The sequence below is a fragment of the Podarcis cretensis genome (assembly GCF_951804945.1).
Source record: "Podarcis cretensis genome assembly, chromosome: 17".
NCBI classification, from domain to species: domain Eukaryota; kingdom Metazoa; phylum Chordata; class Lepidosauria; order Squamata; family Lacertidae; genus Podarcis; species Podarcis cretensis.
This window is the reverse complement of record NC_137187.1, coordinates 3,291,781-3,303,263: the sequence shown is the minus strand read 5'-3', so window position 1 is coordinate 3,303,263 and position 11,483 is coordinate 3,291,781.

Here is an 11,483-nt window from a genome sequence, read left to right as displayed (position 1 = left end):
TAAAAAGCAGAGACATCACCTTACCGACAAAGGTCCGTATAGTCAAAGCTATGGTTTTCCCAGTAGTGATGTATGGAAGTGAGAGCTGGACCATAAAGAAGGCTGATCACCGAATAATGGATGCTTTTGAATTATGGTGCTGGAGGAGACTCTTGAGAGTCCCATGGACTGCAAGAAGATCCAACCTCTCCATTCTGAAGGAAATCAGCCCTGAGTGCTCACTGGAAGGACAGATCCTGAAGCTGAGGCTCCAAGACTTTGGCCACCGCATGAGAAGAGAAGACTCCCTGGAAAAGACCCTGATGTTGGGAAAGATGGAGGGCACAAGGAGAAGGGGACGACAGAGGACGAGATGGTGGGACAGTGTTCTCGAAGCTACCAGCATGAGTTTGACCAAACTGCGGGAGGCAGTGGAAGACAGGAGTGCCTGGCGTGCTCTGGTCCAGGGGGTCACGAAGAGTCGGGCACGACTAAACGACTAAACAACAACATGTGCAGGAAGCAGAGATGATAGGGAGAAAGAATATCCCAGCCGATGCTGTCCTTCAGTTTATTAAAGGCAAGGATGTCCATTCTGACTTGCCTATAAATTGTCTGGCCTATAATTATTTTGAAAATAAAAATGGCATGCTTTAGATGATACAAACGACGCCATGTTATTGCTTTATAACTATTTCCATTCTGCTGTTCCATTCCATTCCTAACAATGCAGATTCTTAAAAAGGGCAATACTGATTAAAAAGGAAGGCCCATTAAGCAGCAAACTTATTTCCCTAAAACTTTTGTCCCTGGCTTCCTTCCGAGGTATGCTTAAACAAAATGAATTTTCACTTGCTGTTTAAGAACATCATTCTATACTCCAGATAGGCTGCTTACCCTTCTGTAGCCTCTCAGCCAGCCAGCCTTTTGCATAAGGTTGCCATCCCTCTGGGTAATATGTCAGGGGGCACAGATACCGTTTTCTCTCATTCTGCCACCCCCTTTTCTTTCTCTCTTCCCCCTGTTATAGAAAAAAAAACCTGTGCCTTTTCCCTCATGGGGTATTCCTGAGCCCGTATAGAGTCCTTAAGTGCGTCCCCTATCGGTAGGAGAAAATAATAGAGGCCAACCAGAGTATACTGAGAAGCAACAGAGTTCACCTCATGCAGGAGGGAGGAGGAACCAAAAAAAATGGTGCGCAAGCCCTTATATAGACTTTTGAAATTGCCCACCCTGTAGCTCAAGACCACCACCCCCAAGCATCATACATACATCACAGAAGAGGGTGGTCTACAGCAGAAATCCTGTTTGCCAGGATATCTGTTAATGGTCACTGGTTGTTTTATCTGGGTGGCCTGGCCATTCTTTCATGATGGTAAATATTTTAATTCCTGAAACCAGGTCACAGGCTCACCCTATTCATACACAAATACGCTCTTAAGACAGGTAAGGAAAAGACAATGGAAAGGCTTTCTCGTTTGCTTCCTCCTTGCAGGTAAATATTTGAGGTCAATTTGGGAAAGTCAAAATGGTTTCAGGATTGCTCTCCTGTACTATTTCAGACACGTGGTTTATATACTTATGTATGTGTTTGCCTTGTACATTTATGCATGTTTATTTTATATTTGGGACCTTAGAATTATTAGATCACTGCAGATGGTGACAGCAGTCATGAAATTAAAAGACGCCTGCTCCTGGGGAGAAAGGCGATGGCAAACCTAGACAGCATCTTAAAAAGCAGAGACATCACCTTGCCAACAAAGGTCCGTATAGTTAAAGCCATGGTTTTCCCAGTAGTGACGTATGGAAGTGAGAGCTGGACCATAAAGAAGGCTGATCGCTGAAGAATTGATGCTTTTGAATTATGGTGCTGGAGGAGACTCTTGAGAGTCCCATGGACTGCAAGAAGATCAAACGCATCCATTCTTAAGGAAATCAGCCCTGAGTGCTCACTGGAAGGACAGATCGTGAAGCTGAGGCTCCAAGACTTTGTCCACCTCATGAGAAGAGAAGACTCCCTGGAAAAGACCCTGATGCTGGGAAAGATGGAGGGCACAAGGAGAAGGGGACAACAGAGGACGAGATGGCTGGACAGTGTTCTCGAAGCTCCAAACATGAGTCTGACCAAACTGCGGGAGACAGTGGAAGACAGAAGTGCCTGGCATGCTCTGGCCCATGGGGTCACGAAGAGTCGGACACGACTAAACGACTAAACAACAACAGAATTATTACAACACCCCAATCTCAGCAGACCTCTGGTGCGGGGGGGGGGAGGGGAGGGAGGGAGATCACTCTTGCCAGAGCTCTGAGATGACTACTTGAGGAGGGCTTTTAAAGTTAGGCAGAGGAGGACCAAGGTTGTCTGGTGGAGGGTGGAAAAAATAAGGATCTCTCCACCTTTAAGAGAAGGTTAAGCCATGCTATGTTCAGGGGCCCTGTCTGTGCATCTGACTGCCCATCCAAAGTCAGCATCAAATTAGGCTGAATGACTAGGTTGCTCACTCTGTGCTACTGGCTAAGAAGACTTGCTGTACCAGCAGAACATGAAATACTGAATGCTGCCACCACAGATGATAGGCTTGCACAACATCCTACTGGTGTATCTATTCTGATGAGAACAACTCTGTCAACAGAACAGCCAGAACAGGGCAAGGATGTCAGTGGAATGGGGGGAACGTGGGAGGGGAACAGACATTCCCAGTTTTATCTTCCTTCAGGATCCTCCTATGCCCCCCAACAATAGTGGAACTGCACACAACAACAGAACTGCAAAATTAAACCCCCTCCTATAAAACTCAATGGAAGAGGGGGGCACCAGCCATCTGTTCTGCTCACACCCCCATTTTGAGTATAGGATATGGCAGAACTCTGAGCCCCTTCACAGCACACCAACACCCCTATTTAAACCCCACACAGGGTACCCATAATAACTCAGGTGACCCAGTGCACAGCATGGGGCTGGGATTCTAGTTTCACGTGCATACAAAGAAGAACTCGGGGGATGGGAAACGGGGCAGCCCACAAGGGCAAGGAAAAACAAGAATGTGATTTGCAGAAACAGCCAATTCCTCAAACGTTTCCTAAAACTCTTATGGGCAGGGGGGCCAACTGGAATAAAATATGGGGGGGGGAGGTAAGCCCCACTCACCCACATAATCAATCACATGATGCGGTGCATGCACACCATTTGAATGGTAATGCCTATCAACTTGGGGGGGGGGTCGGCCATCTCAAATATTTTATTGGAGGGGGTGAAGACCCCTTGGCCCCTAGGAGTTGGCTCCTATGCTCACGGGTATCCCACCAGTGGTTGGCATTGGGATCTCAAATTTCAGCAGCACTCTGTGTGGCACTAAAATTACGCCCCCCCCCCCGCCCTAAATCTCAACAGCATTGTTGTGGTGCCCCTTGCAGCGAGGTGCCCAGTGTGGCCGAACCAGTCGTGCTAACCTAAAACTGCCTCTGACCCCACAGGGGTAAGCAAGGCAAAGCCGAATCCGTGTTACAGCTGCTGCAACTGTCTCCCACGCCCCTCACTGCAATTCTTTGCCATTGGTGAAAATTGCAACTTTGCTTAGACTGTATCACTCCAGCACGCTGTCTCCCTGTGATAGCCGAGAGCTGTGTCTCTCACGCAGATAAGCTGGCAAAGGCCAAGCACTCCAAATATCTAGTTATATGAGCATGTTTGCCTCACAGGAACACGGCTCAGGCGCACGAAGCAGAACAAACTGTCACTTCATGCTGCATTCCACTGCAACCCCTTCAGGGGGATGTGGGTAAGTATTGCCTCAGTTACGGCAGGCAGTTTCTCTCTCTCTCTCTCTCTCTCTCTCTCTCTCTCTCTCACACACACACACACACACACACGAGTGGTAGTGCTAACATATCCCACAACCATAAGAATATCCTAGGAACCAGACTGCACAGAACACAACTTCTTCATAATATGATCACGGGACGTCCGGAAAGTATAAAGCAATGCAGCTACATGAGAACATGAGTCACCCCCCCAATACAATTATGAACGAGCCTATAACATATGTACCTTAAGCATGTACAAAAGCTCAATGAGAGTTGTGAGCTTGTTTTTGTAGGGTAAATTTCATTTTTGTGGGGTCTAATTTGAGACAAACAAACTCCCATCCCCTCATCAATGCAAAGCAGACTCTCTCTTTTCTGATCGTTCTTATTTGATAATAATAATAATAATACTTTATTGTCAATGTACAACCTGTGTACAATGAAATTAACTGAGCCTTGCCCCCGCAAACACTCAATCTCATTGCACTCTGTGTGTTTGTCGCACAACACACCAACCCCGAAAGTCAGTTGCACTATATTATTTTCTGTTCAGCAGCCTAACAGCCCACGGATAGAAACTGTTTTTTAGCCTGTTGGTACAACTGATTATGGGACGTGGGTGGCGCTGTGGGTTAAAGTACAGAGCCTAGGGCTTGCCAATCAGAAGGTCGGCGGTTCAAATCGGGTGAGCTCCCGTTGCTTGGTCCCTTCTCCTGCCAACCTAGCAGTTAGAAAGCACATCAGTGAAAATAGATAATTAGGTACCGCTCCAGCGGGAAGGTAAACGGCGTTTCCGTGCACTGCTCTGGTTCGCCAGAAGCAGCTTAGTCCTGCTGGCCACATGACCTAGAAGCTGTACGCAGACTCCCTTGGCTAATAGAGATGAATGCCGCAACCCCAGAGTCGGCCATGACTGAACTTAATGTTCAGGGGTCCCTTTACCTTTACCTTACAACTGATTATACTTCTATATCTCCTGCCCGAAGGTAGAGGATTAAAGAGGTGCTGGCCGGTTTGTGAATCGTCCCTGAAATTTTTCCCCGCTCTCCTAAGGCATCGATCCCTTGCAATTTGCCAAGGCTGAAAATCACCGTTCATAAGAATGTGTCATGGAGAACTGTAGAAGAATAGCCAATGCTATTCTCCAGCACTGCAGTTTGAACGGCAATTCTGCATCACAACCAGGAGTGTCTGCAGATACTCTTGCTCTCATTTTGAAATCTACCCATATTCTGCAATTAACAAAAAAATGTTAACACTAGACTACGCTGAAATGTTTAAATGTTTATTTGATTGTCCTTGAATCTTCCTGCCACACTCGCCACCCTCTCCTGCCACACCAGTGCGCGCGCCACATCCTTTGACAACCACTCGTTAAGAGGCTGAATAATAATAATAAATTTTATTTATACCCCGCCCTCCCTGGCCAGAGCCGGGCTCAGGGTGCCTAACACCAATAAAATTTCAGTAAAAACATAATAAGAAAAAAACAAAAAAACAAAATACAGGTTAAAATGCAATTTAAAATGCAGCCTCATTTTAAAAATCAAAACCATGAGGGGAGGGAAACATAAGGGTCAGACTGAGTCCAGACCAAAGGTTTGCTGAAGGGAATGCATAATATCCATCAGAAGCTTTATTCTCCACAAATTGTTGAGATCATATTGACTAAGAAAAAAGAGAAGACATTTCTGGAGGAAGCAGGTCCATGATAGGACAAGGGTGGGGGATAGCTTTCAGCCAGGGGGCTACTTTCCCTTGTTGCCAGAGGTGGCAGGATTCAAAGGCAGAAGTCAGTATAGCAATGCATGTGACAATTATCTTTCTTCACTAGGTTACATTCCAGCGGCGCAAATGTCACCGACTTCTACACACACACATATATGTACATCCAGCCAACCAGGCAAGCAAGAGGCATTATTACAATTCAAGGACACATTCCAGCCAGGCAAAAGCGTTCAAGGAAGGTACTGAGAAGCAGCAATGATGGTCTGGCAGGGCTGGCCCACCCATGAAGCAAGGTGAGGCGACCCCCTAGGGCGGCAGGATCCACAGGGGCAGATCCAGCCTCCCAAGATATACATCGCCTGCTGCCGCTGCCAAAATATATCGAGCTGGCCCTGGCGTGTGACCGGGAATAGCCCCAAAGGCCAAACAAAGAAGCCAGGAGTGTTGTGCTTTCTCATTTCTTCAGTCTCAGATGCAGAGAAGCCCCTACCGGAATTCACAGCCTGACTACTGCCAGTTTCAGAAACTTGTACGAAACGAATTTGTCCTGAGATGCATTTTGGAAACCTTCACCCAGGCTTCCCCAGAGGGGGATGCAGTGAAATCTGGTGGGAAGCTGTGGGGATGAGATTTGGGAAGCAAATCCTGCGTAAGTGACCATACAGGAATTTGGGGCGGAATGGCCCATTCCAGTTAAAATTAAAGCCTGAGCCTGGAGCAACGGTGTACGGTCAGTGGACTAGGCTAGTTTCCCTAATGTTTCCCTGGCACCTCCTTCTCAAAGCTCAGGAAGCTTCTTCCTGGCACAGGGAGGGAGGCACGATGCCCACATGCTTGACCATTCGCGTGACGTCGCCTCCCCCCAATCACATTCTCAAGCTGGTGCCTCTGCCCCTAACTGTCCCCCTACGAAAAATTTCACCACGTGCCACTGCTACATGTGCACTCACATCGCTCCATCCCTCACTTAAGCAAGCAAGACGAATGGTCCAATGACACATTCCAACCAATCTAACCTTGCAAGGACTGCTCCAGTCCCCGACTCCAGGCCTGAATTTTTTCATAGGGAAACAGTTTGCAAACGTGATGTGGGAGCGACGTCACGCACCTCCCTCCCTAAGCCAGGCAGAAGCTTCCCGGGCTTTGAGAAGGAAGCACCAGGGGAACATTTAAGAGACTAGCTTACTCCCCTAGTCCACTGACCACACGCCACTGTCCCACGAGAACTGCCACATCTTTTGCACTACCGACTTTGTCAGCAGTCCCCTGCTGACTACAGCCCTCTAACGTTGCAATGGGGGAATGTGGCCTCTGGTTTGGAAAAGGCTCCCTGCCCCATCCTACATGCAGAGGTGGCTCACCTGGTAGCACAAAGTGGCCACGCTCACTTCCTGTCAGGTGTGACGCCTTCAATTACCTACCTTGCCGATACCTGAGCTTAAGGCATCACCTGAGGCGGCTTATGGCTCCCTTCCTGTATGGTTGCTCTGCAGGCTATCTTGCTTCCAACTAGATGCGTTTGTCTTGGCTCTCATAGCTGCGTTATGCGCATCTGCCGGTGTCCAATGGATGGTGTGGTATGTCAACAACATTGTGGGCATCAGCAGCCGTGGCCTCCTAGGGATTGGGCTCTGGGGCACCTGTTCTCTGCATGGAGATACCATCAAGAAGATAAACGTACTGTGCACAGAACTAGCTGATCATGAGTCCTTCCCCTCCGAAATGATTATTGCTCAGGGTTTCGTGCCATTAGTCTCCATTGCGAATGTGCTCAGTTTTTTGGATGCCCTGTATAATGTCTTCAAGCCCAGAAAACACAAAAGGTTTCATCTTTACTCTCTTCCTTCCACCCCTATTGGAGCCATTCTGGACTTAGCTGCAGGAACGTTCGTGTTCAGTTTCCTGAAATATGTCTTCCATCCTAGCAAAGGATGGAAGTTCCCTGAAGTTTTGGGATCGCTGCTCCTTCCATAAGAGCAATGCATTTGGAGCTTCTATTTATGTGGAGTAGTTTGCTGCAGGTACACACAGCTCTGAAGCAGAACGCTTGTTCTTGGTAAAAAGTATTTCTGGAGATTCAGGGAAATAGACTCCTCCAAGGAAGCAATGGCCACTGATCCAGAAAACGGCATGGAAATTGAGAGCCCAACCCTGAGGCTAAATTGTAGGCCATATGGCTCTGCTGCTGTGAAACTTGAGTTCAAAGACCACTCCACTACTTCAGGGAGATATGAAAGACATATGAAAACGGAATCTATGCCAAACTCAGTTCTGTGGCTATGGGATGGCTCCAATCCTGGATATTACAGTATCCAATTTGTTGCTCTTACGTACATTCCATTCAAATTATTGTTTTATTCCTGTTGTATCCTACTCTGGGTTCTTCAGCTGGACTCTAGTACTCAAGGGCTTTTTCCAGTTCTTCTTTGCTTGCGTCTGACCTAAAAGATCTGAAAAGACAGGAGCTCGTCTGAGTCGGTAACTGTAGCAACTGTAGCTCCTTTCAGTTCCTTGGCAGTTAGAATGCAGCTTGTTTTGAACATTCACAACAGCACAAATAATAACTCCAGGCTACTGGCCGTTTGGAACGTTCAGCAACCAGAATTTTCAGGAGAACTCAGTTTTCTCCTTTACCAAGGCAGACTGTATTTTTTAAAAAAATTCTTTATTGTCACTTATACAACTTGTATACAGTGAGATTACACGAGCACCCCCCACTCAGCTCTCTTAGTCTTAATTCCCATCGTTTACTGACGCACACCCACCAAACCCGAAATTCAGTTGCCCTGTTGTTATCTTTTCATTCAGCAGCCTAACAGCCCACGGATAGAAGCTGTTCTTTACCCTGTTGGTGCGACTAATCCTGCTTCTATATATTCTGCCCAAGGGCAGGAGATCAAGAAAATGCCGGCCAGGGTGTGAATCATCCTGAGAATTTTCCTCACTCTCATGAGGTGATGTTCTTCCGCTATTTCATCCAGTGGATTCACGGGACAGTCCATAATACCTTGTGCTGTATTCACCACCCTCTGTAGGCACTTCCTATCAGTTGATGTCAAACCAGCGTACCACACCATGATGCAGTATGAAAGGACACTTTCTATTGTGGACCGGTAGAAGGAGATCATCAAATGTCGAATGACATCGTTCTTTTGTTTGAATAAACATTCACAAACTCTTTATTGTAATATATAGATAGATAATTTGAGGATTTTTACAATTTTACAACATGCAGACAGAAAGATGTGTTGAGAAACCAGAGAAAGGAGCTGAGGGAAGTCGGGGGGGGGGGGAGGTTGGGTTTTTTGTCTAGGGGGGAGGGGGGAAATGGGGGAAACAATGTGGATGATGCATTTTTGTTAAAATTACTGTGTTGAATTTTTTTTTTTTTAAGACATCGTTCTTTTGCAATACTCTGAGGAGATGGAGTCTCTGTATATATATATATATATTCAGAGAAACTGGAATTTTATGTATTTCAGCCATTTACATACCACTTATAAGAGGCAGTATGCTGCGAGAGTCCAGACAACCTGAACTAGTTGGGAGGAAAGGAGGGGCTGCTAATGGGATTTTCAGGGCACCCCACCCCACACCCCTACTCTTTACCTTTCAAGAGCTTGCCTGGGAGGCAGGAATTCAAATGGCGCAGGCTTCCTGGCAGCCAAGATGCAGTTGATGGGCAAAACTTCAGTACTAGGGGTTGGGTTTATCATCATCATAATTATTATTACAAGTGATTTATCAATCTCCTTCTCAACCACGGTCTCAAGGCGACTTGCACATGAGTTGCTGAGTGTGCATTTGCTAAGAACACAGCAGCGCTGGTGGAAACAAAGGCGGTGACCAGTGACTGTGTAGAGAGAATTAATATTCCTCAGTTCCGAAGAAGTAGTCTTATCTGGTGGCTAGGACAGCAACCAATGACCTTGGGAAAAACTCTGATTCAAAGAGACCACCACGAATTCACTGAGTGGTCTTAAGCAAGAAACTATCTTCAGAAATCTCCAGACCTCTGCCAGACTGCAATATGGAGATAATAATTTGCCTATCAGAGTTGTTAAGAATCAAAAGGTTTGGGCCCCTTCCCTACAAGAAATGACTGGAGAATATGAAGACTTTTTATTGTTTTATTTTGTTGGCTCATGGAGGAGGGGAAGGAGTGACATGACAGAAACTTATAAAATTACAAATGTTGTGGAGAAATAAACGTTTTCCTCTTATCTTCCAGCACTCAAGCTCAGGCTATATATACACCATGCATTTAAAGCACTTTACTTGGTCGGATCCATCAATACTACTGAATAAAATTGCTGTAATTCAGAGTGGTGTTCACATCCCATGGAGACAATAAAATAGCACTGAACAGAAAGACCGGGAGAGTGTGTACTGGGGGTGGGGGTGGGGAATCAACATTTTAATTTGTGCTAAACACTTCTGCATCTAAGCCCTAATACATGAATATATCTTTTTAAAAAAATAGATCAAAAGGTACGCTGTGATGATAGTGCTGATACTGAATTAGTGTTACAATGCAGCTACATGTAAAAATAAATCTTTAAAAATAGATGGAAGAGTAGGACTAATGCAATCCGTACCTGTTCTGCTGTTCTGTTCTCTCTCCCCGACAAAAAAACCCCAGCTTTTCTACAGTCTGAAAAGGGGCTCAAAGAAGATAAAAGACAGGCAGTGATTGGATTATAATATAATAAAAAGTGAGTCGATAAAGCTTGCCAACTCTGGAGTAACCACCAAGGGTGGAATTCAACGCCACTGCTCTTATAAATGTTCCACCAACAAGGTTCTTGAGGTGCCTCCTGCTCCTAGTGTGGAAGCACCTGTAGTTATGGAACACAAATTTAACCCTGGCATTTGTCAGAGAAAAGCAAACCCTTTTGTTAAGGTAAAGGTAAAGGTACCCCTGACCGTTAGGTCCAGTTGTGGTCGACTCTGGGGTTGTGACGCTCATCTCGCTCTATAGGCCAAGGGAGCCGGCGTTTGTCTGCAGACAGCTTCCAGGTCATGTGGCCAGCATGACTAAGCCACTTCTGGCAAACCAGAGCAGTGCAGGGAAACGCCGTTTACCTTCCTGCCAGAGTAGTACCTATTTATCTACTTGCACTTTGACATGCTTTTGAACTGCTAGGTTGGCAGGAGCAGGGACCGAGCAACGGGAGCTCACCTCATCGCGGGGATTCAAACTGCCAACCTTCTGATCAGCAAGCCCAAGAGGCTCAGTGGTTTAGACCACAGCGCCACCCACGTCCCAACCCTTTTGTTACCTTTGACTTAAATCTCTTTCTCCCTCCAGCTCTTGTACTCTGTGCTTGGGGGTTGCAAACAGATTTCAACAAGCTCTTAACCTTGTTAGCTGCGATTCAGTGAAGTTGGGGCAGTGGACCATGCCGAGAGAGAGAGAGAGAGAGCTGGTCTCCAAAATCATTTGGGCAATTGAGATGGTGCCCTTTATGTTGTGATCTGCTGCCCTCTGCTGTCCTTATATATGTGGAGCTGGAGATTGATGTTTCACAGGGTTAGGCAATCTGTGGCTATCCAGATGTTGCTTGTCTACAAATCCCACCACTCCTGAGCCAAGCTAATAATAATAATAATAATAATAATAATAATAATAATAATAACAACAACAACAATAATATACCCCACCCATCTGGCTGGGTTTCCCCAGACACTCTGGGAGGCTCCCAACAGAACATTAAAAACCTGATAAAAGATCAAACATTAATACTTCCCTAAACAGGGCTGCCTTCAGATGTCTTCTAAAAGTCAGATAGTTGTTTATTTCCTTGACATCTGATGGGAGTGTGTTCCACAGACCGGGTGCCACTATCGAAAAGGCCCTCTGCCTGGTTCCCTGTAGCTTCACTTCTCACAGTGAGGGAACTGCCAGAAGGCCCTCGGAGCTGGACCTCAGTGTCCAGGCTGAATGATGGGGGTGGAGGTGCGTGGCACAT